This window comes from Erigeron canadensis, chromosome 7 (genome assembly GCF_010389155.1).
Source record: "Erigeron canadensis isolate Cc75 chromosome 7, C_canadensis_v1, whole genome shotgun sequence".
Taxonomy (NCBI): domain Eukaryota; kingdom Viridiplantae; phylum Streptophyta; class Magnoliopsida; order Asterales; family Asteraceae; genus Erigeron; species Erigeron canadensis.
This window is the reverse complement of record NC_057767.1, coordinates 18,556,970-18,584,600: the sequence shown is the minus strand read 5'-3', so window position 1 is coordinate 18,584,600 and position 27,631 is coordinate 18,556,970. Positions and strand designations below refer to the sequence as shown.

The following is a 27,631-nucleotide window of genomic DNA, read 5'->3' as shown; positions in this document are numbered from 1 at the left end:
TTCAACCATCAAACTGAAAAAGGTAATATGTTTTACATGCATTCTTCCTATAGTCTGACGAGGATGTACTTGTATTATGTAAAAATGTTATTTTTTTAACTGTATACTAATTATGTATTTGTGTTATAGGCAATTCTTGACGATGACATCTTGATTAATTCAAGAAAATGAAGATTTAATCCATGATCTTTTGATATTATTTAATAGAGTTTTTTACTTTTTTATTTTACATTCTAGAAGGTTTAAATTTTATGATTGCCAGGGACCGAAGTTTTGATATGTTAGGATCTAAATTTGTTATATTCCAATATTTTTTGTTTCATTTATTTTGTATATGAATCGTCTCCAACGTAGCCTCACTTGATTACGAGCATAGTACTCATGCGTTGCGGCGAAATTTTATAACTATTTTTTTATGAATATATTAGTTACAGAGTGTGTCAAAAATATAAATTATAAGATTCTGTCGATTGTTTTAAAACCATATAAAAAGATCAATTACAAATTGATAACAAAAATATTGAACTAATATAATAAAGCAAAGAAACAAACCAATATAATATTTATATATACTAAATAGTGTTGTGTGTGGAGAAGCATTTTGAGAACCATAAAAATTATGAAAGGGACATTTGGGTAACAAAAAAATAAGGATAAAAGAAGTATAGATATAGAAGAGTTAGCGAGAAGTATTTTAGGAATATTAAGAAAAATGCTTAATTACTTAAAATAGGAATCCAATATGGTTTATAAGGGAGTATAGATAAGGTAACCTATAGATGTTTACGGCTTTACGCACATTTAGGGGGAAGGAGTGATGTAGTGTTAACTTCACCAATTTATTAAATTCTATCAATCACAAGTGGACATGTCATGAAAACTCTTTTACCTTTAAATTTTTAATTATATATTTAGGGGTGGGGTGGGGGGCAATGTTGTGTAGCGTGCCCTCACCCATTTAATGTATTCACATAGATAGATGGCTAGGTGGAGAACGATTATTCAAACCAAAATACTCGAACCGTTTCATAACCGGAGAAGAGGCGGTGGTCTAACCACTCAACCTGTGTCCAAACTATGTGAGAAGCCATATCCATTCCTTCCCCTAGCATTGACCAAAATTAATCCTTTTGAAGCGAGAAATTATATATAAAAAAAAGTAACCAATGACATAAGATTATTTGATAAGGTATAAGGGTAATACCTAAACTTAGTTTATTGGTAAGGTATAAGAGTAATATGGTAAAACTGATATGTTTGAAATTTTATAATTAAAGACCAATTAACCTATATGCTTTATTGAAACGAACAAGACTAGATAACCAAGTAAAACGAAAAAGGAAATTTTTTTTTTTTTTTACAACAAACTAATACTCCATATATTAGTCCACAACAGTCTAATACCACAATAGACTAATACTCCATATGTCCACAACAGACTATTACCACAACAGACTAATACTCCATATATTAGTCCACACAGACTAAAACCACAACAGACTAATTCTCCATATATTAATCTGCAACAGACCATTACCCTAAATATTAGTCTACAACAGACTAATACTCCACAAACTTCTGCACAAACCCATTTTGACCCAAAAATTCATTTCCACATATTAAAAACTAGTAAAACTAATCACAAACACATTTACAAACTTGTTAAAACATACCACAATACAACTAATCCAACAACGACCAGAATTTGAAAAGCAATTGACCAAGCATATCCATAAACAAATGTACCAAAACATGACCATAAACAACCAAATTTGTACCATGAGCCAAAGTAGAGAGGGACAACTAGGTTTCTACCAAAAACATGCCATTCATCCAAGAATAGCCAAATTACCTTCCAAGTATCTACAAACAACTTCAAGCTCTAATCCTCCAAATCAAACCAACCTAGTTCCTTCTTTCGGAACTACCTATAATCAAAAAGATAAACAACTGAAAGGTAAGCGAATGCTTAGTGAATAAATTTGCATACAAATATACATACGAAGGAGGGGCAAAAACACAAAAGACTATCGCATGTAGCCAATGGTACCGTCATACCATCACTTGCATACTCACTTTTGCGCTAACAAACACATACATGGATCCATGTACGCTAAACAATAATCTCAAGAGGTTCTTAGGCCTTTATCTTATCTCAACTATGGGGTTCTTAGGCCCCGATCTCAAATTAGGCCCTAACGCCGAATCAATTACCACACATGGAATCCACCATCATATGGTAATCGACCCAACGTACATATAAGAGTATGCAAGAGTACTCACCTCCTCCGCGACTAACAACAATCAAGAATGCTACAACAAGTGCAAAGCTTTCAACCTAGCAAATCAATACAATATGCATAAGACTTTATTCACAACTTTGCTAGCTCACATAGCCACCATCAATTCATTAGCATTCCTATTCTTCCAAACTCAATTTTTTTGAGTTGGCTTAAATTCAAGTTTCACTTAACAAAGTTCAATCTTTTAAACTCATAAATCTCAAATATCTATCATTTTACTAAAAATCTCATTTTACCACCATCATGTGGCCATTTCATCTTATTGCTCAAAATTATCAAATTGTCATTTTGACCATAATGGTCACTAACAACTCAAATCAATAAGTTCATGCAACCCAATAATCATAAATCAGGTTACAAACAATAAAATGTGGAAATATTGGCAAAATCATGATCCAACCCAAAAACCCCCAAATTGGATGGTTGCATGAACCCTAATTCTTGAGCTAAAAATCAAAACTAGGTTAAATGAATTCTTACCTTAAAGAAGAAATCTACTACAAAGAAACCAAACAACTAGAATCAAGCTCCTTCCTCTTTTCCTTCTTGGTGTGGTTCGACACACACACACACCCACACCCCATTTCTCCAATTCACTAGTTAACTAATTGAAGTGATTATTATTATTATCTTGGAAGGATTTTATTAATTAAAATTAACACACTTGAAGAGAATCAAAATCATTCTATTCTTCCCCTTTTTCCCTCTTGAAATCGATCCACACACCACCACCACACACTCTCAATTTCAATCTTAGAATTTAGAAGAATGATGGAAGATTATTGTTATTGTTGAATGATTATAGAATTGAATTGTAATGAAGTATGATTTGAAAGGAAATCAAGATAAGAAGGTGAAAGAAGATAATGGAAGGACTAGTGGAATGGTGATTCAAAAGTAATGGGATGGCTGGCATCTTGCCCTTGATGCCACGCCTTTTCTTAATTTTTATGGGTATATTACCCGTTATCCGCTAAAGCTCCAACTAAATTAACCCCCGATTCAAAATTGAAATACTAGGAAATTATTTTAATGTCAAAACTACAAAAAGGGGTTAATTTATTTATCTTAAAATTATTGGGGTGTTACATTTATATAGCAGGGCTATCAATTAGGTCGATCCGGGTCAGGTTAGTTGAAAATCTATAACCCTAACCCGATCTACAAAAGTTTCAATCGAGCCCGATCGATCGTGGGATTGACATGTCAAATAGGTTGGTTAGAATTAATGTTAATGCTTTCGAGTGGGTCAACTGAGTTGATTTTTGGGTCAAGTGGGCTATTGAGTTGGTATGTCGAATGTGTTTGTTTACAAGTGGGTCGGTATTAATTAGGTTCTCGAGGTTAGCAGGTCGAACCGACAACCCAATAAGCCCACGAGGACTAGGCCTGAAAAAAATCAGTTTGGTGAATTGACAGGTCAAAAATACCCCAAATCTGGTTTTTGGTCAGCTCAACTTGTGGTATATTATTGTTTGATTAATATTTCACGAGAAAGTGTAACAATATGTTTTATGAACCTTAAGGATAATTGTTTTGTGTTTTATACGGTCAACGACGGGGTATTATTCTAGTTTAGTTAGATACAAAAGAAAGAAGAATAGAAAAGATTATTTCTTTTATTTAAAAAAGTTATTGTTACTATTATATTATTATCTTCAAAGTATTTTAACTTTATGCTATGACTTTGTTATTATTATTTTATTATGTAACAAGTATAATGGTTCTTTTAATGTAGTTTTATTTTAAATATTAATAAGGTATATTATTTTTAGTTTAAATGTATTAAGTTTTTAATTAAAATAGGTTTATTTTAACTTTATGCTATGCTATGACTTTGTTATTATTATTTTATTATGTAACAAGTATAATGGTTCTTTTAATGTAGTTTTATTTTAAATATTAACAAGGTATATTATTTTTAGTTTAGATGTATTAAGTTTTTAATTAAAATAGGTGGGGTTTAAATAATAGGTGAATGGTTAAGAGTAAAAAGAGAAGGTGAAAAAAATTAGAAGGTAATGCTGATGTGGCATGAAAAGTTGTAGGTAAAAGGTTACGAATGGTTTTGTAGAACCTTTTTTCCAGCTTACATTTTCAGTCCAATATCTGGAATATTTGGGTAAACTAATCAGTTGGTACATTGCTTACACGGGGTAAAATGCTTAAGCAAACTAATCACTTCAGCAACATATTAGCAAATTGTTTCAGTATAGTGAACCAACATGTTGAATTTAGTTTACCCCTAACCTAACATTTATAACTCAGTTTATACAAATAAAAAAATAATACATATATTGATATACACACATATGCTAAAAAAAATCAAGTTGGCCCACAACTCATTTTGCTTTCAATATGCCCTTAGGCAAACTGTTAACAACCTGTTAAAAAAAATCAAGTTGGCCCACAACTCATGCGAATTGAAATTCAGTATGCAAACGGGTATGCAAATTGTGGTTGGAGATCGCTTAACAATAACATCTTTATTTATCTATACTTCTTTACTATCATATAAATCAATATAAAGCAAAGTATATGACGATCATCATAAAAAAAAAATTAAATCTCAAATGTGCTTTGGTTTATAGAAAGTTGCATTATGTTTTTTTTTTCCTAATTTTATATACACCTATTGAACTTTTATATCTAATATAAGCTAAGAAGGTAAATCTTTTTATATAAAAAAGATAAATTTTCAAAATTTACAAATAGGTACTTGTTAAAATTGTTGAATTTCAGACAACCTTTCATTTTCTGGCATCAAGTCTTTATTGATTCCGCAAACTTTCGTAATAGGTGGAAATGTTTAAATTAATGAATAAATAAGAAGTTTTTGATTTCTCAAAGGCTGGTTTAAGAGAAAAAAGGAGTCATTTTTATTAAGAATAGCGAAGGGCCGGACCACGGGTATCTGGACTGAATATCATGGGTCTACCCAATCCCCTCCCCGCCTGCCCCACCCGGTAAATTCAACTTGTTCCACCAAGCAAACCTGGCCAGCCACAACGCTCGATAAGAGATTCGAACGTGTAACCCTCGCTCCAACATCCGGGTGTCCTACCACTGCGCTAGCAAAGTAGCAAGTGAAGGACATGAGTCATTTGCTTTAAAGATAATATAGATCTTTACGTAACCATGATGTAATTATATATATATGTATGTATATATATATATATATTAATATATGGAAAAGTGAATATAAGATTTTCCGACACCTAAGATTAAGTGTGGAACCTCACATTTTCTTTAATTATGTTTGAATTTAGCTTTATTAGATAGTACGAGAGAAAGGTACTCACGCATTGCGGCGGTGATGAGGGTGTCAGTGGCGGTGGCGGTGGTGGTGACGGTGGTGGTGGTGACGGTAGCGACGGAGATTGGTGGTGGTGGTGGTGGCGGCGCCCGTGAGTAGAAGTTATTGATGTAATGTGGCTATGATGTATAATACATCATGCATTAGAATGTGTACATTGTTGAAAGTTAAAATCAATATTAAAATTTTAAGTTCAATGTTGAAAATCAAAAGTAGATTTGCTTTATAATATACTAGTCATTTGCCCACGTTATACGATGGTGGCAACCGGTGGTGGTGGCGGCAATCGCAATAACAGTGATGGTGGCAGCAGTGTGATGGTTGCATTTGTTTTAGTGTTTAAATTTATAAAATTTGTACAAGTAAATATCTCAAAACACAAACACACATCTTAATGGACAGGGGACCCAATCAGATTTAATATAGTCAAGTGATAAGTACATAATCGTTTTCAGGGACGCGTTGCTTTACCTAATCTAGTCATATGTGTAATTCTAGCGGTTGTGGGGTTGTCACGATTTCCTACTAAACTAAATAAAATACTGAAAGGTAAATAGAAGCCGCAACCACTTATTCAGCGAAAGGCTTAGTCTGAAAACAGTTTCAAAAACCAAATAACATTAATTAAATTATAATACTTGTCTGGCATCTCAGATTCATGACACGACCAGATATCATTCTACCTACTTGCCAGACTGTTGGAAACTTAATCACGGCTCAGATTCTCGTTAAATTCACTTTGCCTAAGTAACTAGTGTTGTATTTAAATTCACACTATTCTCCTTAAGTTCATTGTTTAAGCATTAATGACCTAAAGTTTGTGTAACTAGTTCATCTTTAAGTTATCCGGCTCTTAAGCCATGCCAAATAATAATTCTCTCCGGTGACCACAATGCTCATTTCCAAGTCACTGGATCGCGTCTGACATTGTTAAGCATCATGTTCTATTCATCCTAATTACTATGGTTCTGGATCCATCGGTTACAAGTGAATCACCTTTTACATCTGGTTATAGACCGACTAGTGTTTTCCATCCTTATGTATTAATCCTAGTGTATAATTATAGACCGATCATCAGAATTAAATCAATACATGAAGATATAGAACCGATAATAATATGAAGTAGTAAAACATGGATCTATGATAAACAGTAAAACACACTCCAACAGATCTAACAAATAAAGTAAAATAGATAAACGTCTACATGATCACATCAATCCAAACAAGTATTCAGCATACTAGCCTATCATTACTAAAGGAATAACAAAGTCTGAAAAGATGAAAGACACAGTTTACCAACTGAAAGTAAAATAAAAGAGTAGCTCTAGGTTGAGGATGGAGATCGGAAGGTGTTAGAAGCTCCAAAACCTCATTGGAATCTGCAAAGTCGACCTACGGTTTGATGTGGGCGGCTAGAGCTACTGAATCGGCTCTCTTAGAGTTTTGAGGGCTGCTTCAGCTTAAATAGGGTGATAAGTCGGTTTGCTGAACTGGGCCAGCGATACTAGCAAGGTGCCAACAGCGCTGGCAGCTCTTGCTGCTTTTCGTATCGCTTCGTTCGGCTTTCGAATCACCTCCTTGTGTCTTGTAACTTCATAGGCCTTCATCTTGAGTCACTTGATGCCATTTACCCTCATTCGCTTCTTCCGTGAACCTGCGTAAACATAGAATCTATTGAGTACCGATAGTTCTGAAATATTAACTCAATTAAGACATTAAAATGAAGTCTTTCGATAGGGGTTTTTATCACAAAATGAACGCTCATCACGGTGCCTACGGTGTAACTAACTAATTATATTAATGTAAAAATAATTGATACAAAATGACTAGTATACTTATTTTAACTAGTTTATAGCCCGCGTAAAACACGGAAGAACTATATAAAAATATTTAAATTCGTACATATAAAAAGTTGGGGAAAAAATCATTAAATGGTATAAAATTTGAGAGAAGAAAATATAAGATAAAAACAATCATAAAAGTTAGCAAATGGGGGAAATCAATTTTTTCTATTGTTAGGTCTAGTTTACTGATAAACTGGAGCGCCTCCAGTTGCATCTGGAGACCTGAAGAATTGTCTAGAAATATATTGAAGTCCAGTTGCAATGTACAATTAATTCAACTGAAGACTTCCTCTAGTTAAGAGCTGACCAAATACAACAATCATTCCAGTTGATGTCGAAAACAACAAATGAAAGATAGAGAATGACAATGGCAGCGAATCCCAGTTGACATTCTGCACAGATCAAGACCGGAGAGCATATAACCCTAAACGCTCTCTCCCTTCATGCGATCATGGCGATTTCTTCTTCTTCTTCTTCCTAATCTTTCAATCTCGTCCTTATTTTCCTTGTTAATGTGTCCCTCTCATTAGTTTCTCTTTTCTTTTGGATTGAGAAATTAGTTGAAGTGCAAGTTAAAGGAGGTTCGGCTGATTTTGTTAAATTTCCTTTTTTTCTTTTTTGCTTGATCGCATAAAAACCCTAGAAGTTTCGCTCTTCTCTGATTGATTAGGATGATGCCCGATCACGACTAATTGTTTAGTTCAGTTACATCACTGGCAACTTGTTAATTGGTTAAGATTAAGAGTCGTTCTTCTTAGGGTTTTAGGGTTAGGGTTTGCTACTGCGCTTTTTCTTTATTATTTTTACTTTGTGGACGTTATTCTGTTTTCATGGGTTAGTTGGTGAATGAAGAGAGCTGATAACATTGATTTCTCGTTTTTTGTTAATCATTTTAATAGAATTAAGCATCATAATATGTCAAATAATTTTGTTCCTGCAAAACCAATTAGGGTTCTTAAAAACCCTAATTCTGAACTTAATTCTGAATTTTCTTTTTCAACTTCTGAGAACTCATGAAACACCCCCTGACTATGTTGGTGTTAATGTGAATGATAAGGAGGTCAATGGTGCTTCTGATGGGTCGAAACAACAGCCACTTTCTGCTGAAGAATTCAATCGCCGTTTCAACTTGGATCATGAGAATTCTAATAAAGAAACTTCTGTAATTGTTGAAAACGTGGATATCCAGGAAAATCCAGCTACAAATTCAGATTCAAAGACTGACCAGGTTAATGCTAAAGCATCGCATGCTTCTAAGGTATCAAATTCTGCTCCTACGAGTAGTGATGCTAGTAAGAAAGTTAATTTAGATTTATTCCTGTTACCTCTGAAGTTTAAGGAGTTGATATTGTAATTCCTATTGATTCTGTTAAGGAGGTCACCAATAGGTTTTCGAATTCTTTGTATGGATACTTCTTGGGTGACAGATTAGCTTTTCCAGTTGTCGAAAACTATGTCAAGAATACGTGGGCCAAATTTGGTTTAAAGCGTTTAATGATGAACGATGCGGGTTTTTTCTTCTTTCAATTTAGCTCTAAGCAAGGAATGGAACAGGTTCTGGAGAAGGGTCCATGGATAATTAGGTCTACACCACTCTTATTAAATGTATGGACTCCTAATATATGTTTGTCAAAGCAGGAAATCACTTCCATCCCTGTTTGGGTTCATTTATATGATGTGCCACTGGTTGCTTTTACAGAGGATGGACTTAGCATGATTGCTTCAAAACTTGGAAAACCGAAAATGTTGGATTCTTATACTAGTCAAATGTTTGTAGCATCTTGGGGTAGACATAGTTTTGCTAGAGCCCTCATTGAAATTGATGCAAAAGATGAAATGAAACATGAAGTTACTGTTGCTATCCCTAATTTTTCGGGTGAGGGTTTTACAAAACATGTAGTTACTGTTGAGTATGAATGGCAACCCCCTCATTGTTCTTACAGTAAGTTTTTTGGACATGACACTAAATTATGTCCCCTTGCGGTTAAAACGAAAAAAGGAGGTTCCAAAAGGGCAAGGCAAAGATGAGGACGATGGTTTTATTACTGTGAAACGCAAAAGGTTGAAAGGCAAGAATGATCAAAAAAAGAGTTGGCCGGCTGATGGATTTCGTATGAATAAACCAAAACAAAAGATTGTATATCGTGAAAAACAAACAGAGGGGACTTCAAATCAGGGAAACAATGGGAAACAGAAAGAAGTTGTAGGATAGGTTCGAATATAGCGTCTAATTGTCATAGTAAAGGGACTGTCAATATCAGTAATCAATATAGTTATTTGGCGGATTTAGATAATACTGAAGGTGAGCTCAAAAAGATGAATGACACTGGATTTGGCATGGATTCGGATGAGGATGAAGTCGTTTTTGATGAAACGACTTCCAACATGGTTGATTCTTTAATTTTTTTTTTTTTTGGTGGGGGGGGGGGGGGGGTGGGGGGGGGGGGGGGCAAGCACTCCCGGTAAGGAGGTTTCCATTGTTTAACATTGCTTCATGGAACGTACGAGGGCTGAACCAATCCTCAAAACAAAAACTGGTTCGACAGTTTATCTCAGAAAATTCTCTTGCTATTTTAGAGTCCCACCTATCGTATAGTAATCTTTCTTCTGTGAGTTCTAAAGTGTTTTCTAATTGGAGTTGGATCTTGAACTGTAATCTGTGTAATAAAGATAGTCGTATTCTTGTTGGCTGGGATCCGGGTACTATAGATGTGATGATTTTGTCTCAAACTGATCAAGTTATCCATACTCAGATTCGCCTCAAAGATGAAAATAAGATGTTCATGGCTTCATTTGTATATGCTCATAACTACTATATTGATCATCGTGCTTTATGGAATAGCCTTTCTCAGCATAAACTCTTTGTTTCGGGTAAAGCTTGGTGTATTCTGGGCGACTTTAATGCTACCCTTAGTACATGTGATACTGCTGTTGGAGCCTCGGGTATGAATATCTCTACGCGGGAATTTCGTGATTGTATTAAAAATCTTGGTCTTGTGGATGTTAATAGATTGAGGCTGAATTTTACATGGAATCAAAAACCTCGTGGCTCTAATGGTGTACTAAGGAAGATAGATAGATAGAATTATGGCTGACTTTGTTTTTCAACAAGATTTTGTTGGTGCTACGACTATATTTAAACCTTATCTTACCTCTGATCATACTCCTGTGATTCTCAAGCTTCCCACAAAAACCAAGTTCAAACCCAAACCATTTAAATTTGCTAATCTGCTTGTTTTTGATAAGAAGTTTCAGGAAGTGGTGCAACAAGGATGGAATGAACATATTGAAGGCTTTAAAATGTATATTGTGGTACAAAAGCTAAAGCTGTTAAAAAAGCCACTTCGGAAAATGCTTGTGGATAAAGGTAACCTTCATACAAATGTTATAAAGCTACGCACTGAGCTTGAGGCTGTACAAGTAGCTCTTGATGACGATCCACACAATGCTATTCTTCGAGAGGAGGAAGCAATTTACCTCCAAGCTTATAATGATGCTGTTATTGAAGAAGAAAGATTTATGAAACAAAAATCTAAGATTGAATGGTTACGTGTTGGTGATTCGAATTCCGCCTATTTTCATAGAGTTGTTAAGTCTCGTACAGCTCAGAAACACATCACTCATGTTCTTGACTCGAATGGCAGATTGGTGGAAGGTAATGAGGTCTATAATGTCTTTGTCAACCATTATATGAATTTTATTGGCAAGGCAGGTACTGTGGTTCCTTTGGAAATTCATGGACTTATTTCGAAGACCATCACTGCCCAACAGGCAACATCCATGATTTCTGAAGTTACAGATGAAGAAGTGAAACATGTTGTTTTCTCTATAGGTGATGATAAATCACCAGGTCCTGATAGTTATTCTGCTGCATTCGTTAAGAGTGCTTGGGGTATCATTGGCAAGGATATCACTATGTCGGTTCAAGATTTCTTTCTTTATGGGAAACTTCTAAAAGAACTCAATCACACAAACATTGCACTTGTTCCTAAGGTTTCGACTCCTTCTATAGTTACTGATTTTCGGCCTATCTCTCTTTGTAATATTTTGTTCAAGTGCATTAGCAAAATTATTGCAAACAGAATCAAAGACTCTCTTTTGGGCATTGTTAGTATAAACCAGTCTGCAGTCATTCCTGGTAGAAGAATTTCTGATAACATTCTTCTTACTCAAGATATTATGCACAATTACCATCTTAACAGGGCACCTCCTATATGTGCTTTCAAACTTGATATTCAGAAAGCGTATGATACGATTGATTGGGGATTCCTCAATAACATTCTTATTGCTTTTGGTTTCCCTCAACGGATGATTGATTGGATTATGCTTTGTTTCTCTTTAGCTTCTTATTCGTTGAGTATTAATGGTTTTGTGCATGGCTACTTTAGAGGTAAACGTGGGCTCAGGCAAGGAGATCCTCTGTCTCCATACCTTTTTACACTCGTTATGGAGATCTTGACCCTTATTCTGAAACGAAATGTTAGGAACTCTGCTTTCTTTTCCTTCCATCATCATTGTCAAGAACTTCAGGTGATCAATCTTTGCTTTGCAGATGACTTGTTTATCTTTATGCGTTGTGATGTGGATTCTGCATAGGTTATTATGGCTTCCATTGATGAATTTAAAGTTGTGTCTGGTCTTGCTCCTAGTTTACCTAAGAGCACTGCTTACTTTTGTAATGTTCGTGATTCAATTGAGAGGGCTATTTTGGAGGTGCTCCCCTGGTGTCATCTAGGCTGGTTTTTCAAGACTGTAAACCGTTGGTGGAACAGATTCACAAAAGGTTTAATGACTGGAGAAACAAGTTTTTATCTTTTGCAGGAAGGGTTCAACTTATTAATTCTGTGTTATCAGCTATTCATGTCTACTGGTATTCTGTCTTCATCTTGCCTATGAGTATTATCATGGACATTGAGCAGATTATGCGTGGTTTCTTGTGATGTTAGGTTGAGATGCAGAAAGGAAAAGCTAAAGTTTCTTGGGATGACGTGTGTTTACCTACAAAAGAAGGTGGTCTTGGATCCGTAAGATCCGGCCATTTAATGTGGCTCTTTTTTCAGTTCATATATGGAACATTATTATGAATACAGAGTCCCTTTGGGTGAAATGGGTCCATACAAATAAATTAAGAGGTACAAGCTTCTGGAATATTCCGTATCGTGGTAATATTTCTTGGAGTTGGAGAAAATTACTCCAGGTTCGTCATTTACTTCATAATTTTATTTGGGTTAAGATTGGTAATGGTCATAATGTTTCTGCTTGGTGTAATGATGGTCCGTTATACGACCGGATTACTCCAAGAGACATTCATAGAGCTGGATTCACGATTGATTCAAAAGTTTGTGATCTAGCCACCAATGGTGTGTGACAATGGCCTACTGATTGGACCTCCAGACTTCCTTCTTTGATAGCCCCCCTTTGCTTTCCTCTAATGCTGATGAATGGCTATGGAAAGACAGAAATAGAGACTTTAAAGACTTTTCGGTAAATGGTGTTTGGGAGGACCTGCGCCCGAGGAAGGATAAAGTGATTTGGCATGACCTAGTCTTGTTCTCCTATGGCATTCCTAGGCATGCTTTCATTCTTTGGTTGGTTCAATGGGACGCAAGTCTTGATCTTCGATGTCCGTTTTGCTCTTCTCAGCCGGATTCCCATTCCCACTTATTCTTTGAATGTAGTTTTTGTATGCAGGTTTGGAATCGTGTTAACCAAAAGGCTGGATCTCAACCGAAGCTGCATAGCTGGGACTTGATTGTGGATATTCTCCTCCCAAGACCAAGAAGAGATCGGTTCGTAATGTTGTTGATAAACTTTTTCTTGTTGTGACAGTTTATTTTATTTGGCAAGAAAGGAATGCTAGATTGTTCAAACAGGAATCTAGATCGGTGGATACATTAGTTGATGTGATTATGTCAAATGTTCGGCTCAAGATGCTCACGTTCAGATACAAAAGAAGCTTGAATGTGGAGAGATTTCTTGTGGCTTGGGATCTACCTATGTTATTAGTTAATCACTAGAGTCTTTTTTTCGCTATGTTATGCTTCTTATGTTTGTTTTTCTAGTTAATTGCTTGTTTGGATATATGTTTTTGCACGTTGGTGTGCATGGAAGATTTGTAAAGTCAACATAGTACTCAGCTATGTTGCCTGTTCTTTCATATTAATATATTCTGACCACGGGTGACGGCCTTTAACGAAAAAAGACCGGAGAGCATCAGTGTAAAGTACTTACAAAGCTTTACACTGATTACAAGGAAGACCTTGTTGCTTTATGTATCTTTATCCAGACAATAGCATTTGTCTATGATTAAACAAAAGTGCATAAATGTGAGTCCCAAATTTAAGATAAATGACAAGTAAACCCGACTGGCAAGCAACTCTAACCTGGAATATAACCAGTTAAGAGTGCGATCCATATATGGATATTAACAAGAAGGTAAGTAACAGAAAGTAAATTGCGAGTAACTGAACTGCTGAAACTATATAAATAATATGTATAATCAAGTGTGTGACATTGAGAAACGATGTACTTTTCAATGTATTTGATTTATTGATATAAACAAATACAAAGGTTGTTGTGGAATAAAGATAATCACAAAGGTGAAAATATCTATACAACCTTGAAATACAAATAATCTAAATAACTTAGAAATACTCGTAAGAATTACTTAGAGTATATCTCACAAGTTGCAATGTCAAAAGTTTCAACTTGTTGCAATTTGTGAGAAACATTGTATTTATAGCCAAAGTCCATGCTGATGTAGACTTGGCCGTACAATACTAGATTGGGATACATTTTAAGGAATTCAAATTGATTCCTTAAAAGTATGTGTTAAGGTTAAGTGTGAAAGTTATTTGATGTGACGTTTCACACTTTATTCCCAACCTTTTACTCAATCTATCACTTTTTCAGGTGTTATGGAACTAACTGGATAAAGAGAGATAAAGTAAAAAGGCTTCCTCGTAATAAGTGTAAAGTCTTGTAAGTACTTCACACTAAGATGCTCAGTCTTCGATTAGGTAGAATCTTCTCTGAGCTCTGCTTCTGAGATGATTCTCTTTCTTCAGTTTTCAACTTTTAAATGAATGTCTTTAGTTTGAGCTGATCTTGATCTGAAGTGAAGCTTGAGTGAACTTATTCTGAACGACTTCAGAATTCTATACAAGTATTTTTCACTGAGCTTCAGCTTTTTCTGTACAAATTATACTTGGTCGATTTTCGACCCAACAATAAAACAGGTTGGATAAAGTGACTTTATGTCTTACTTTATCAAGCATTTCAAAGGAATTCAAATTTTTTCCTTAAATGCTGTCAACCATATTCATGTGACAAAGTTGGAATCCTAATGCCTACTTTGTCTATAAATAGAGATCTTTGCACAACCAAGAAATTGTCTTTGCATAATAAGACTTTGCATATTCTTGAGGAACTTGTACAATATTCTCTCAATCACAAAAAAGAACACTTCACAACTTTAAGTGTTTCGATTGTTTATGAGAATTTTCAAGTACTAGATCAATTGTATTTCATAGGTTGTTAGGACATTTACATTTATGTATTATCTTCGTTCTGCAACAACCTTGTAATTTATTTAATCATAATAAATAAATTACACTTGAAAAATTACAACTTGGTCTCACCATCTTTACTTTATTGTATTTACATATTGCATAGTCTTTACTTATTTAACATTGTCACTTTAACAAGTAATCTAACCACAACTTGGTATACTACTTACTGCAATTGGTTACGTCCATATACAGTAAGTGTATTGCAAAGACTCTCACCATTGACATAAAGGTGTCTTTAGTTAGTATCATCTCTTGAGTTGAAACTTACATCTGTGATTACCATCTTGTATCTTGTATTTTAGAACTAGAAAGTATATATATATGAGTAATTGATGGAACAAATTACACAATATAATATATGAATTTCTCAAACAACTTTTATAATACTGTTCATCCATATTATTATATTTTAGAGTATCAAAAATAAAAATGAAAATCTTCATTTATGAAAGTGTAAACTTGTTAAAATAATTAAAATTCGAATTGAAGTCTTCAAAAGTTGTTTTGCTAATACAAATAGGAAAATATAATTAAAAGTTATTTTTTAGTATGGATTTATAGGTTTCGTAAATCACTATATACACGTGAAAAAAACCCCAATTAGAACATGATCGAACCTAAAAGTTAGTTTGATTAAAAAATCCATTTTAAACAATTTTTTTGTAAATAACTAACATCCACCTGTCATGGACTGGTAATTTCATTAAAATTAATTCGTGGATATGTAACGGATATAAATTTGTATCCGTTTACTGGTCACAAATGGATAATGGGTATATAATATCCGTCATGGATATATCCATCACACAAACCCGTAATATTCATTATAGAGATCCGTGGATATATTTATAGTATACACGTCAAACCCGCATACTATTTTTTAGGTTTGTGTAACATTAATATTTATATATGTGATAAGAATATTGACCAACTTTAAATTTATTTCTATAAAATGTTTTACACTTTAAAATTATAAATATGTTCTGATTTTTACTTAATTTCCAATTTTATAGCCCCATGATTTATATTTATAAGATGTTTCTAATTGTCAATTCAAATCTAGTAAATTCTTTTTCTAATTAATGGCCATATTATATAATTTACAATAGTAATCCATGGATCTATCCGTAAGCTTGTATAACCGCGGATAATAAACATGGAATAATGGCGACTAATAGAGAAAACCCTAATGGCGGCAACAAAAAGACAACTGATGAAGACAATAAAGATCAATAGAGTCAGGGTGGCAACGAGTCTACAATCGGAAAACTAACAGTGCACACAATTCCTCGAGGAAAGTTAACAGTGAGAATATGACTGGTAGTCTACAAAAGAAAAACCCTAGGACCAAGCTTAACCTTCTTGAAAGGATGTCCATGTCATTCTTTCTTACCAATTTTCCGAATCACGTTATGGCTAAGGACTTATGGGATGGATGCATACAATGGGGGACTGTGGTGGATGTGTTTATCCCAAACAGATTATCGAAAGTGGGAAGGAGATTTGGATTCGTTAAGTTCATCAAGGTTAACAATGCGGCGAAACTTTTACTGGATTTGAAGACGATGTGGTTTGGTAATTATCTAGTCTATGCAGATTTAGTCAGATACAGTCGTAACACTGGGTTGAATTGTGGAAAGGATCCCTGACATGGTATTGAAACACAAGATCAGAAGAAAGTCCATAAAACAAGCCAAGTTCAAAAGAAACAAACAATTTCTTATGTTGATGCCGTCTTAGGTACTCATCATAAGTCCCTTCCTAATGATCGTAGTGATTCATCTAATTCTGGTAATTTCGTTAACTCCTCAGTTCCGATAAGAGTCATTAAAATCGATAAGAACAATATTAAACATGACTGGGACAATTCTTCTATCTTAGCGAAAATTAAAGAACCAGGATGTATTTACAAGGTAGTACAGTGGCTCAATGATGAAGATTTGTTTGATTTCAAACTTTCATATGTGGGTGGTCGATGGATACATTTCACTTATCAGAATTTGGAAGCCAAGGATAGATAGATCTATGACTAATGAACTTCTGAGGAGTAGGTTTTGTGCATTCAAAAATCCATGTAATTTGTTTGTGTCGGATGAAAGAATGTTGTGGGTGGAAATCTCGGGGTTACCTCTTGGGGCGTGGAATAGAGAAAACTTACAGCTTGTGCTCGACAAATGGGGAAAATGCATCTTTTTTGCAAACAACTGGAAAAATGAACTCACCATGTGCAAGGTTTGTGTTCTGGTAGACACCCCAAAATATGTGTTTGAAGAGATTCAAGTATCGATGGATGATAAAGCATATGTTGTTTGGATTAAGGAATTCGCCATGTGGGAACCAAAGTTCTCAACAAATTCTTGTGAATCATCGTCTTCAGAAGAATCATCGTGTGATGAGGAATCTGATACTGATTACGATTCCATGGAAGACGACAATATTCCAAGTGAACAATTTGACTCCAATCTATGTCGTGATAACTCACTCGGTAGAAATGATGAATTGGATAATAATATGGAAGATATTGATTCTGGACATCAAGACAACAAGCCACCTAATAATGAAGTTGAAGTTCAAGATATTGATCAGAACTTGGTTTCCAAAAAGGGTGAATTCACATCTAAAGATCAAGGGGAGGAGGAGCAGTTGAATGTGAGTAATAATGATATCTCAAAGGCAGTGATGGATGATATTTTTTCATTAGACAAGATAATTGTAATTAACACGATTTCATTTCCGAATTCACAGATTCAACGGTGGATTTGTGTGTGTGTTCTTGGTGTTTTAGTGTGTGTTTCTAGAGAGAGAGAGAGGAAAGATAGGGATTAAGTGTGTGTAAAATTACAGGAATGAAATGGAATGGAGAAAAAGGCTTATGATTTCTAAGGTGTTGAGGGGTATTTATAGTCTAACTATACAATTAAGCTAATTAACACATCTAGTCCCTCATACTTAGAAATCATTTATCTATGACTTAACAACAAGTAAGTCTACTAACTTAGATTACAATTTATCACTATTTTTGGATTTCTAACATTCCCACCCTTAGTGATATATTGTAACGAATGAAGTACGTGTAAATCTTGTCTTGTAGGAATGAATTTGATGAGCCCGATGGTGAAGACAATTGGTTTGTTGAAACAAGTGTTTGAGGTGCGGAAGGTATAAACTTGGCTTTGGTTCTTCCATCTTCGATTCTTGAGTGAAATTCATTTTCTTGGAATGAAGTATCATGAACTTGTACTCTCCTCCTTGATGTATGCATTGGAGCTTCTTGAACGAGTATAATTGTATGACTTGAAGATCTTGAATGGAATAAGTTGATGAAGACTCTTTTGAATCTTTACTTCTATGTCTAGAATCTTCCAATCAATCTTTCAACTTTTTGTTGCTTTGATCTTTGTCACATTAACTTGAACACTTTGGAGAGTAAACTTTTGAATGAAGTTTTGATAAGTCTCTTATGAAGTGATCATGCTCCCCCTTACTTAAATCAAGAACTCAATCAACTAAAATCTAGTGAAAATCTGAGCTCAATTGACTGAAATGTTTTGAAAATAATCATTCCAATTCACTTTAATTAGTTTAATGATGGAGGGGATATTGGATAACATAAACATAGGTCAAATGTATAAATATCCTTCTCCACCCCTATATTTGTAAGCCTTTCCATTAATTCCATTCATCCTTCTCTCTATGTTATTTTCTCTCAACTCCATACAACCTTTTCTCCTTGCTATCTTATTTCTTATTTCTTCTCCAATTAATCAATCATAATCTTTTCTCCCCCTCATAATGACAAAGTTGGGAACCAATGTCATTATGCAAACATTGATTGAGAAAATGTCACAAGAAATATGACAAACTAAAACGAGATTCTCATGGAGAAATATCAACCATCAACGTATCAATCCAAACCATTAGCCCAACCCAAAGAATCCTAAGGGTAACTAAAATGTAAGGTTGAAGTTGTTGATACAAATGTTATAGAATGGTGTTAGTGGTTTTTGTGTTTGTGAGATGAGAAATGAAAACCGGATAACAATGATCCGTTAACATATTCAAAAATCAAAAGGATTAATGAAATGACCGATATAAATGTGTTACATTTTTCGGATTTCCTATGTATCATTGAGACATGCACAAAGCAATATTCTAACATAGTTCGGTCTGCAGCTTTTCAACCACGAGATTGCTTCAAAGAATATAAATCATGGTTAGTACAGCCAAAACGTTCGATAACCACAATCTATTATCCTTAAAGACTTTTAGGTAAAATCCGAGGTCACTGTTAGACTTCTTGTTCACTCAATAATCACATAACTGTAATTATGAGACCTACGTTCAACGTTGGAAAAGATGTTAGCATTGGTAGGATTTCCATTTGATCATCGTGGAATACCAATTAAGATATCACTACAAATGTTTCGGCTATATCACATAGATAAACAATAATATCACAAAGATATGACTCAAATGTGTCTTAAAGAAATGAATAATAATCAAATTAATGATTGATCAAGATAGCTCTAGACACAACGTGATCAAATGAAGTCGGGGACTGGAGCAGAATGTCACCCTTTTTCAATATCAACATCTTCCAAATGAAGAGTCAATAGAAATGTGAAAATCTTCGTGAGAAATGAAACAAGTATTTGTTAAGAAACACTTGAGTGGTTAGGTAAAAATGTGCATTGCTTCACTGGGTCCATGAAGTCTTTATCTAGATATCAACAAATGATATCCGATAGAAATTTGTTTCACCCGGCGATTTGAAAATTTAGGGAAGGGTATCATTTCTTTTAACCCTTTTCTCACAACATATCACCGTAACCTTTTGCATTTCGACTTTACTCCCTCCATCCTATTTGCACGAAACCATCATCACTCAAAATACCCTTACTATCTAATGAAAGAATTGAATACTCTGGGGTTAGAACTCATCGGCGATGATGAAGTTCATGGAGTGAACGAATCGCTCAAGTGCAAACTAATCACCGAACTTCAATTGATGAAAAGTCATTTGAAAATCATCAAACGTGTATATGAGAAGATTTAAAACATATTTGAAGTTTTGAAATCACAAACTCCCCCTTAATCTATGCAAAGGTAGATCAAAATGTTTTTCATAGAATGGTAGAGCAAAAATTGGTTTTTGTGAAATCAAAAAGAGTAAAATCTTGGTTGTGATATATAAAAAAAACTTTGAGAGTCTAGCGTGAACAAAATTTCAAGAAACACAAAGTTTTGCTTCAACAACAATGTTCATAGTAAGACTGCTAGGGAGTACACAAAGGCGTTCGATCCTTTGCATCTTACATCAACAAGTTGGATGCAAATAAACATTTTAAGCAAAAAAATTTTTTTAACTCAATCATTGTTCAAGATGAGACAACTAGGGAGTACACAAAGGCGTTCGATCATTTGCTTCTCATATCAACAATTAAGAGTTTTTTGGAAAAAAATTGTTTAACAATAGAGAGTAACAAATTCTTTTGGCGGGAAAAATAATCCTTGCCCATGATCTTAAAAAGAAATCATAAAAGCCTCTTTTGGAAATAAACAAAACTATGAAGTACGGGTTATACACAGAGTATGTATAAGCCACTGTGATATAAATAAATCAATGAAGCATGGGTTACATACATAGTATATGTAAACCACTTTTAAGAAAAAAAAAATCTTTTTGTTATTTTTCAAAATTTTATATTTTTGTATTTGATTTTGTCTTTTCAAATTTTGTATTTTGTTTTTTTTAAGAATGTATCAAGAACAAAATAATTTAAGGTTCAAGATTTAACATGCCAAGCTTGGAGATAAGAAAGTTAAACCTTTTTTCGTCCAATGGTTTGGTGGACAAATCTGCAAGCTGATAGTCAGTGCCCACAATGTAGAGCTCGATGTCACCTTTCTCAATATGATCTTTGAGAAAATGATATCTTACATCAATATGCTTTGATCAAGAGTGGTTTACTGAGTTGACTGCAATAGCAATGGCACTTTGAGAGTCACAATAGATAGGGATATGATTATATTTCAGACCATAATCAGTTAGCTGCGTCTTCATCCATAACACTTGAGCACAACAACTAGCCGCAGCCACATATTCAGCTTCAGCTGTTGATAGTGACACACAATTCTGTTTCTTGGAAGACCAACTCAAAATTTTATCACCTAAAAATTGTAAAGTACCGGAAGTGCTCTTGCGATCAAGCTTACAACCTGCATGATCTGCATCTGAATAGGCAGTTAGATTGAATCCAGTATCCCTTGGATACCAGAGACCTAAATTAGGTGTATTCGTTTCACGGCTTGAAAATGTAAATCAGTTGGAACAGCTTGATACCTAGCACACATACATGTTGCAAACATTATATCTGGGCGAGATGCTGTAAGATACAACAATGAACCAATCATACTTCGATATCTCTTTTGGTCAAATGGTTTCCCATCTTTATCAGCATTTATGTTTGTTCGAGCAGCCATTGGGGTAGAAATTGAAGAACATGAAGTCATATCAAACTTTTTCAACATATTATTTATGTATTTACCTTGTGATATAAAAATACCATTTGGTAATTGTTTGATTTGAAGACCCAAAAAGTAGTTCATTTCCCCAATCATACTCATTTCAAAATGATTAACCATCAAAGATGAAAAGTTTCGACAAAATGTTTGACTGGTTGACCCAAAGATAATGTCATCAACATATATTTAGACAAGAAGAACATGCTTACCTTGTTTGCGAATGAACAGGGTAGGGTCAATTGTGCCTTTGGTAAAGCCACCTCTTATCAAGAAAGTAGTTAAGGAATCATACCATGCACGGGGTGCTTGCTTAAGACCGTAGAGAGCCTTGTCTAACCTGTAGACATGGTTTGGCCTTTTAGGATCAACAAAACCTTCTGGTTGTTCAACGTAAACTTCTTCTTTGAGGTCACCATTCAAGAAAGCTGTCTTCACATCCATTTGAAACACAGTGAAGTTTCAGAATGCGGCATAAGCTAAGAAAATCCGAATGGCTTCCATTCTTGCAACTGGAGCAAAAGTTTCGTCGAAGTCAATACCAGGTTGTTGGCAATAACCCTTTGCAACAAGTCAAGCTTTGTTCCTTACTACCACTCCATTTTCATCCTTTTTGTTCTTGAAAATCCACTTGGTTCCGATTGGTTCATCTTTTCTCGGATTTGGAACTAATCTCCATACTTTCAGTCTTTCAAACTGAGCTAGTTCTTCTTGCATTGCTTTAACCCATTCTGGATCACGAAGAGCTTCAGAGACAGTTTTGGGTGCGATGTTGCTGAGAGAAAGTGCAACAAGACACTCGTTTACTGAAGTACGAGTAGTTACTCCGGCTTGTGGATTTCCAATAATTTGATCAGTAGGATGATTTTTCAGCATACGTGGCCATTTGCGATCATGAGGAAGAGGATCTTGTTGTTGAACATCAACATCATCATCATTAAAACCTGAGTTTTGTTGAGAGATGGAATCATAGCTTGGTAGAACAGCTTCCTCATAGGATGGATGATCGAAGTCAAGTGGCACATACACATTTGGAGTGTTTATCGGGTTTGTTGTCTGAGTAAATTGGGTAAGTTGTTCTTGAACATTTTCTTGAGAAGAATTATCAGGAGAGGATGGTGAAGAAGAATCATTAGAAGAGGATGAAGAACTATCACTTGAGGAAGTAGCACCTTGCTCAGAAGAACTCGATGATGATTCATGATTGTTGTCAGCAACTGGATTACTGTTCGGAATTGGTTCAATGATGACTTGAGGTTCTTTATCATGAATCGGTTTAGAATTGTAGAATTCTTCAAAAAGAATATCTAATTCATTACTTGTTGGAGTTGGAAACTTCTTGAATTTAGATGCTAAACTAGAAGTTCTTGATGAAGTACTTGAAGTACTTGGATCATTACTTGTTGGTAGCAAACTTTCTTGTTCAAAAATCATGCCCGACATCTCATCAAACCAAACATTCATTGTTTCTTGAATTGTCTTTGTTCGACGATTGTAGATTCGGTAGGCAATTGATGTCTTGGAATAACCAACAAAGTAACCTTCATCACCTTTCTTTTCGAACTTTCCAAGATTCTCCCGATCATTCAAAGTATAACAAACACACCCAAAGATATGAAAATAATTGATGTTGGGTTTGCGTTTGTTAACAACCTCATAAGGTGTAACAACCGCTTTAGAAATGTAGTAAATAAGTTTCCTAAATTTTATCTAAGTTCTTGACATGCTTTAGACTTAAGATATGTGCTCACATGAAGGTCAATTTGATCTAAGACTTTGAACTATAAGACGAGTTCATAATTTATTATGATAAAATACTAGATTTCGAGTCGCAAACGATCGTATTTATGAGAGTTCTAGCCCTAAAATATTCACAAATAGTCCTTACATTTATTAAGATCGTTATTATTGGAAAATTATAAATAGAAGAACTTAGTAAGAGAAACTAATTCCTTCATCTTCTTCATCTCACCTCTCTCTCTCTCTAAAACACACACTTGCAACCTCCATTCACACACACAAAATTCATCTTTTGATTTTGGGTTGTTAAACCAAATTAATTTGTACTTTTAGCTTCCTTGTGATAATCAAAACATATTTCTAACATCAAATCTCAGGTAACAACAACAAATTTTGAGTTTTTGATCGAATTAAAAGTGTACTTTTCAAGTTTATGTTCTTGATGATTTGGTCCAATTTTTGAATGAAAAACGTGTTAATAGCTAATAGGTTTGTGTCTAAATGTGTTTAGTAACCTTTTTGTGAACAAATTTGGGTCATAACATGCTTAAATCTACTAAGCCCATTTTTGAAAACAAAGGTACAACTTGTTCTTGAGTGCCACGACTTGTTTAGGTTATATTGGATCTTGTAATCAGTAAAGGTGTTATGGGATAGTGTTATTGCGTATAAACGTACTAGTGTTATGTCTAAGCAGGTCCCGGAATCAAACTAGACCTACCTTTAGTTCTCGTACTCGTTCAACTTGTCTGGTGCCTGGAACGATCTTGGCACTAGGACGATCTTGAGCATCAAAGTCATCCTAGGGCAGCCTTCTTGTTCCCTTTCGTGTTTGCTCGTTTGATCTCGTGTGGTAATTGTGTTGTGATGTTGTGTTGATACACTTCTGGGTAGCTGATCTTCTAAGATCGGTTTCGCTCAACTTGTGTTCATGAATCATGAAAGACCTTGTCCTCATTCTCAAAATGTAAAACGATCCTGAGCTAAGTCTACCAAAATGATCATGAGTTTGCATAATGAAACGATCTTGACCTAGCTCGCAGTTGAAACGACCTTGAACCTTGTTGATACTTGAAACGATCTTGAGTAGTCCCCTAGGACGATCTTGAACCAAGCCAGAGGAACGATCTTGAACCAAGCCAGAGGGACGATCTTGAACCAAGCCAGGGGACGATCTTGTACTTAAACCTAGGACGATCTTGGCTAGTAACCCTAGAACGATTTTGACCCAATTTGTACTCTAAAACGATCTTGGTTCATCTAAATCCATATTCGTAACAATTCATGTGCCTCAATACGATCTTGTACATCTAGAAAACTAAACGATCATCCTATAACTTAATCATTAAAGTACAAGTTCCATAAACAACTAAATAAAGTTCATAAGTCTAAAGATCATTATTAAAGACATGTTTAACACATTATCATTATAATTACATATGTGTTAGTTCAAAGACGTACAAAACGAGTCCAATTCAAGTACTTAAAGTCCATTCAAATTCTTTTTGAAGTCAAAACGTTCAAAGATCTTTAAGGACCAAATCATCAATTCATCATGAATACTCTAATGATAAATTAATCACAAGAACCAATACGTGTGCTTAATTATTATCAATGACTTGTGATTAGGTTTACATCAAGACGTACTTGGACTCCGATAGATACAACCTATTTATCTCTGTGCTTGTACCAGATCACTGTGAGTCTTCATAGCCCCTTTTTCTTTACTTATGTTTGGGGTGAAAGGAATTCTACATATGTTTTTATATATGCCGTAACTGCTTTTACTACACTATGGCTATCTGACTACTTGTTACATATCAGCCGGTCCTGTTGAGGATTGTGTGTGCTCGCTTATTACATATCAGCCGGTCCTGTTGAGGATTGTGTGTGCTTGCTTATTACATATCAGCCGGTCCTATTGAGGATTGTGTGTGCTCGCTTATACATATTAGCTGGTCCTTGTGAGGATTGTGTGTGCTCGCTTTATACAAACATGTCGGTCATGTTGATGACTGTGTGTGCACGATTATATACAAACACTTACTTATGTGCAAGTTGGTCTCTAGCCACATTATACTACTTTACTCTCGAATTCTATTGACGGCATAAAACGTTTTTATGCATCTTGATTATGAACTACAACCTACGAACTCACCAACCTTTGTGTTGACACATTTAAGTATTCCTTTCAGGTATTCAAGCTAATTGTGGCTAGCTCAGGTAGCATGGGACTCTTAGCAGACTGCAGGCTAGGTTCTGGAGTTTGCATGCTTTTGTTTATGATTGTTGGCAATATGCCTATCCATTTCCCCTGCGTGGGAACTTATCTTATCTTTATTTGAATGCTCGATTGAACATATGTGGGATGACTTTTCTTATGCTTGTTTGACTATGTAAATGACTATTTATGCCTATTCTATGCACTCATTTAGTATTCCTATGTAACATCCATGTGCGCGTGTGCTTTATCTTACATCCCGAGTTTTCCGCCTTAGTCGGGGTGTTACAGATTGGTATCAGAGCCGTGGTTATAGTGAATTAGGTGGATTTGCCTAGACTATAACTTGGGAACCGCACGTAGCATGCATGATAGGAATTATGTGTGCATTCAACCTCTATGAATTTTATCTATATCTACGATATCCATCCTATTATATTCATTCATGCGCAGACCTTAGAACCATGCTACCTTGCCACGTGTACTCATGTTATTGGTATTCGGACTATGAGATGTGATTAAATTTAAATAATGATAATAAGTAGCAAAATGATGTGTTGTTAGCAAGGAAGTACGGTGATATATCATCACAGAAAAGCCTGATCAACTTTTCGCGTGTGGTATATTTTCTATGGACTTGATGGCAACATGGATCGTGCCTAAGATGGTTAGAGTGTGGTAGTAACTCTGGCATGTTCAATAGGTGTTGGTCGGGTGGAGGGTTAGCCGTTGGTACACCCTGTTTACATACTTTTGCCAATACCTAGGGAGCATATCAGTACCGTGAACCGACCTTGCATTAGATGTACTAGAGGTGTGGAGGGTTAGCCGCTGGTACACCCTGTATACATACACCGCTAGTGCAACAATGTAGGTGTTAGATCCGGACCGCATTTTGGCTGTCAAAAGTTAATTGGATTTAAAAATTAAATTTAAGTTGAAATGGTTATATTATTCATCTTGGGAACTATCCTTTATGAATTGGATATCTTATTGTAATGTTACTTTGTACCGCATGATTGATATTGATGATAATGCTCACCTTCAGATGTAATACTTGATTTCTTGAGCTACATGCGATAATGAAAATACAAGTGTATAGGATTCTAGAAAACTAACACGAGTGTGTTGAGAGTGCGTAAGTGACGTCACGAACGACTATTTCCTCATTCTAACGCCGATTCCGTCTTTTCCTAATATAGGAAAATGGTGCGCACAAGAGCAAACCTGAATATTGAAGTTCAAGATAATGGTGTTGGTTGTGGTAACCCTGGAGGTGGTCGTGGCAACCCGAGAGGAGGTCGTGGAGGTCAGCAAGGAAGAGGTCGTGGTAGAGGTCGTGGTGGCCGTGGTGATGGCATGGGTCACGTTGAGAACCCTGATTTGGCCACTATCATTGCTGAACAGTTGGTGGCTTCAATGCCTACTATTATCGAACAAGTGACTGCCGCAATGGGTGCTGTTCTGAATCAGAACCGAAGAGCACCTGAAGTTGAAGCGGAACCAGTAAGAGTTGCACCGTAACAAGTGAATCAAGAACCAGAAAATTTTGACCCCGAAGTGGAGTTTGTTGGGGAAGGTGTGTATGTGGGCCCTGGACCCAGAAGGTTTCCCAGGAATGATGAGTATGCTGTGGAGAGAAGAGGTTGTAGTTACACCGAGTTTAAGAAGTGTGGTCCACCAGATTATAATGGAAGAGGAGGGGCAGGCGTGTTTATGAAGTGGTTGGAGAAATTGGAAGCAGTCATGGACATAAGTGAATGTCCATCTCATCAGAGGGTACTTTGCTTGGAGCCCGTGGAAGAACTGCTACTTTGGAAACACCATGGGATCAGTTTAAGGAGATGATGAAGAACCATTTTTGTCCACTGAATGAGATGCAAAAGATTGAGCAAGAGTTTTGGCACCACACCATGGTGGGATCCGGTCATGCAGAGTATACTAGCAAGTTTCAAGAGTTGGCTAGATTGGTACCTCACTTGGTGACTTCCGAGTCTAAGTTGATTGAGAGATACATCTATGGCCTCATTCCTCAGATTCGTAACACTATGACTGGCATTCCTCCTTACTCGATTGAAGAGGCCATTCGAAGGACCAGTGCTAAGACTAATGAC

The 27,631-nt window shown here is 35.4% G+C and overlaps 1 long non-coding RNA gene across 1 annotated transcript; it reads right to left on the bottom strand.

Annotated features, from left to right (window-relative positions):
• Positions 1 to 1,630: 1,630 nt before the first annotated feature.
• On the bottom strand, positions 1,631 to 3,142 carry LOC122606493. The gene is made up of 3 exons (XR_006324920.1): positions 2,784 to 3,142; positions 2,284 to 2,338; positions 1,631 to 1,928 (listed from the first exon to the last, which is right to left on the bottom strand). It is a non-coding gene; the product is annotated as an uncharacterized LOC122606493 (long non-coding RNA).
• Positions 3,143 to 27,631: the final 24,489 nt, after the last annotated feature.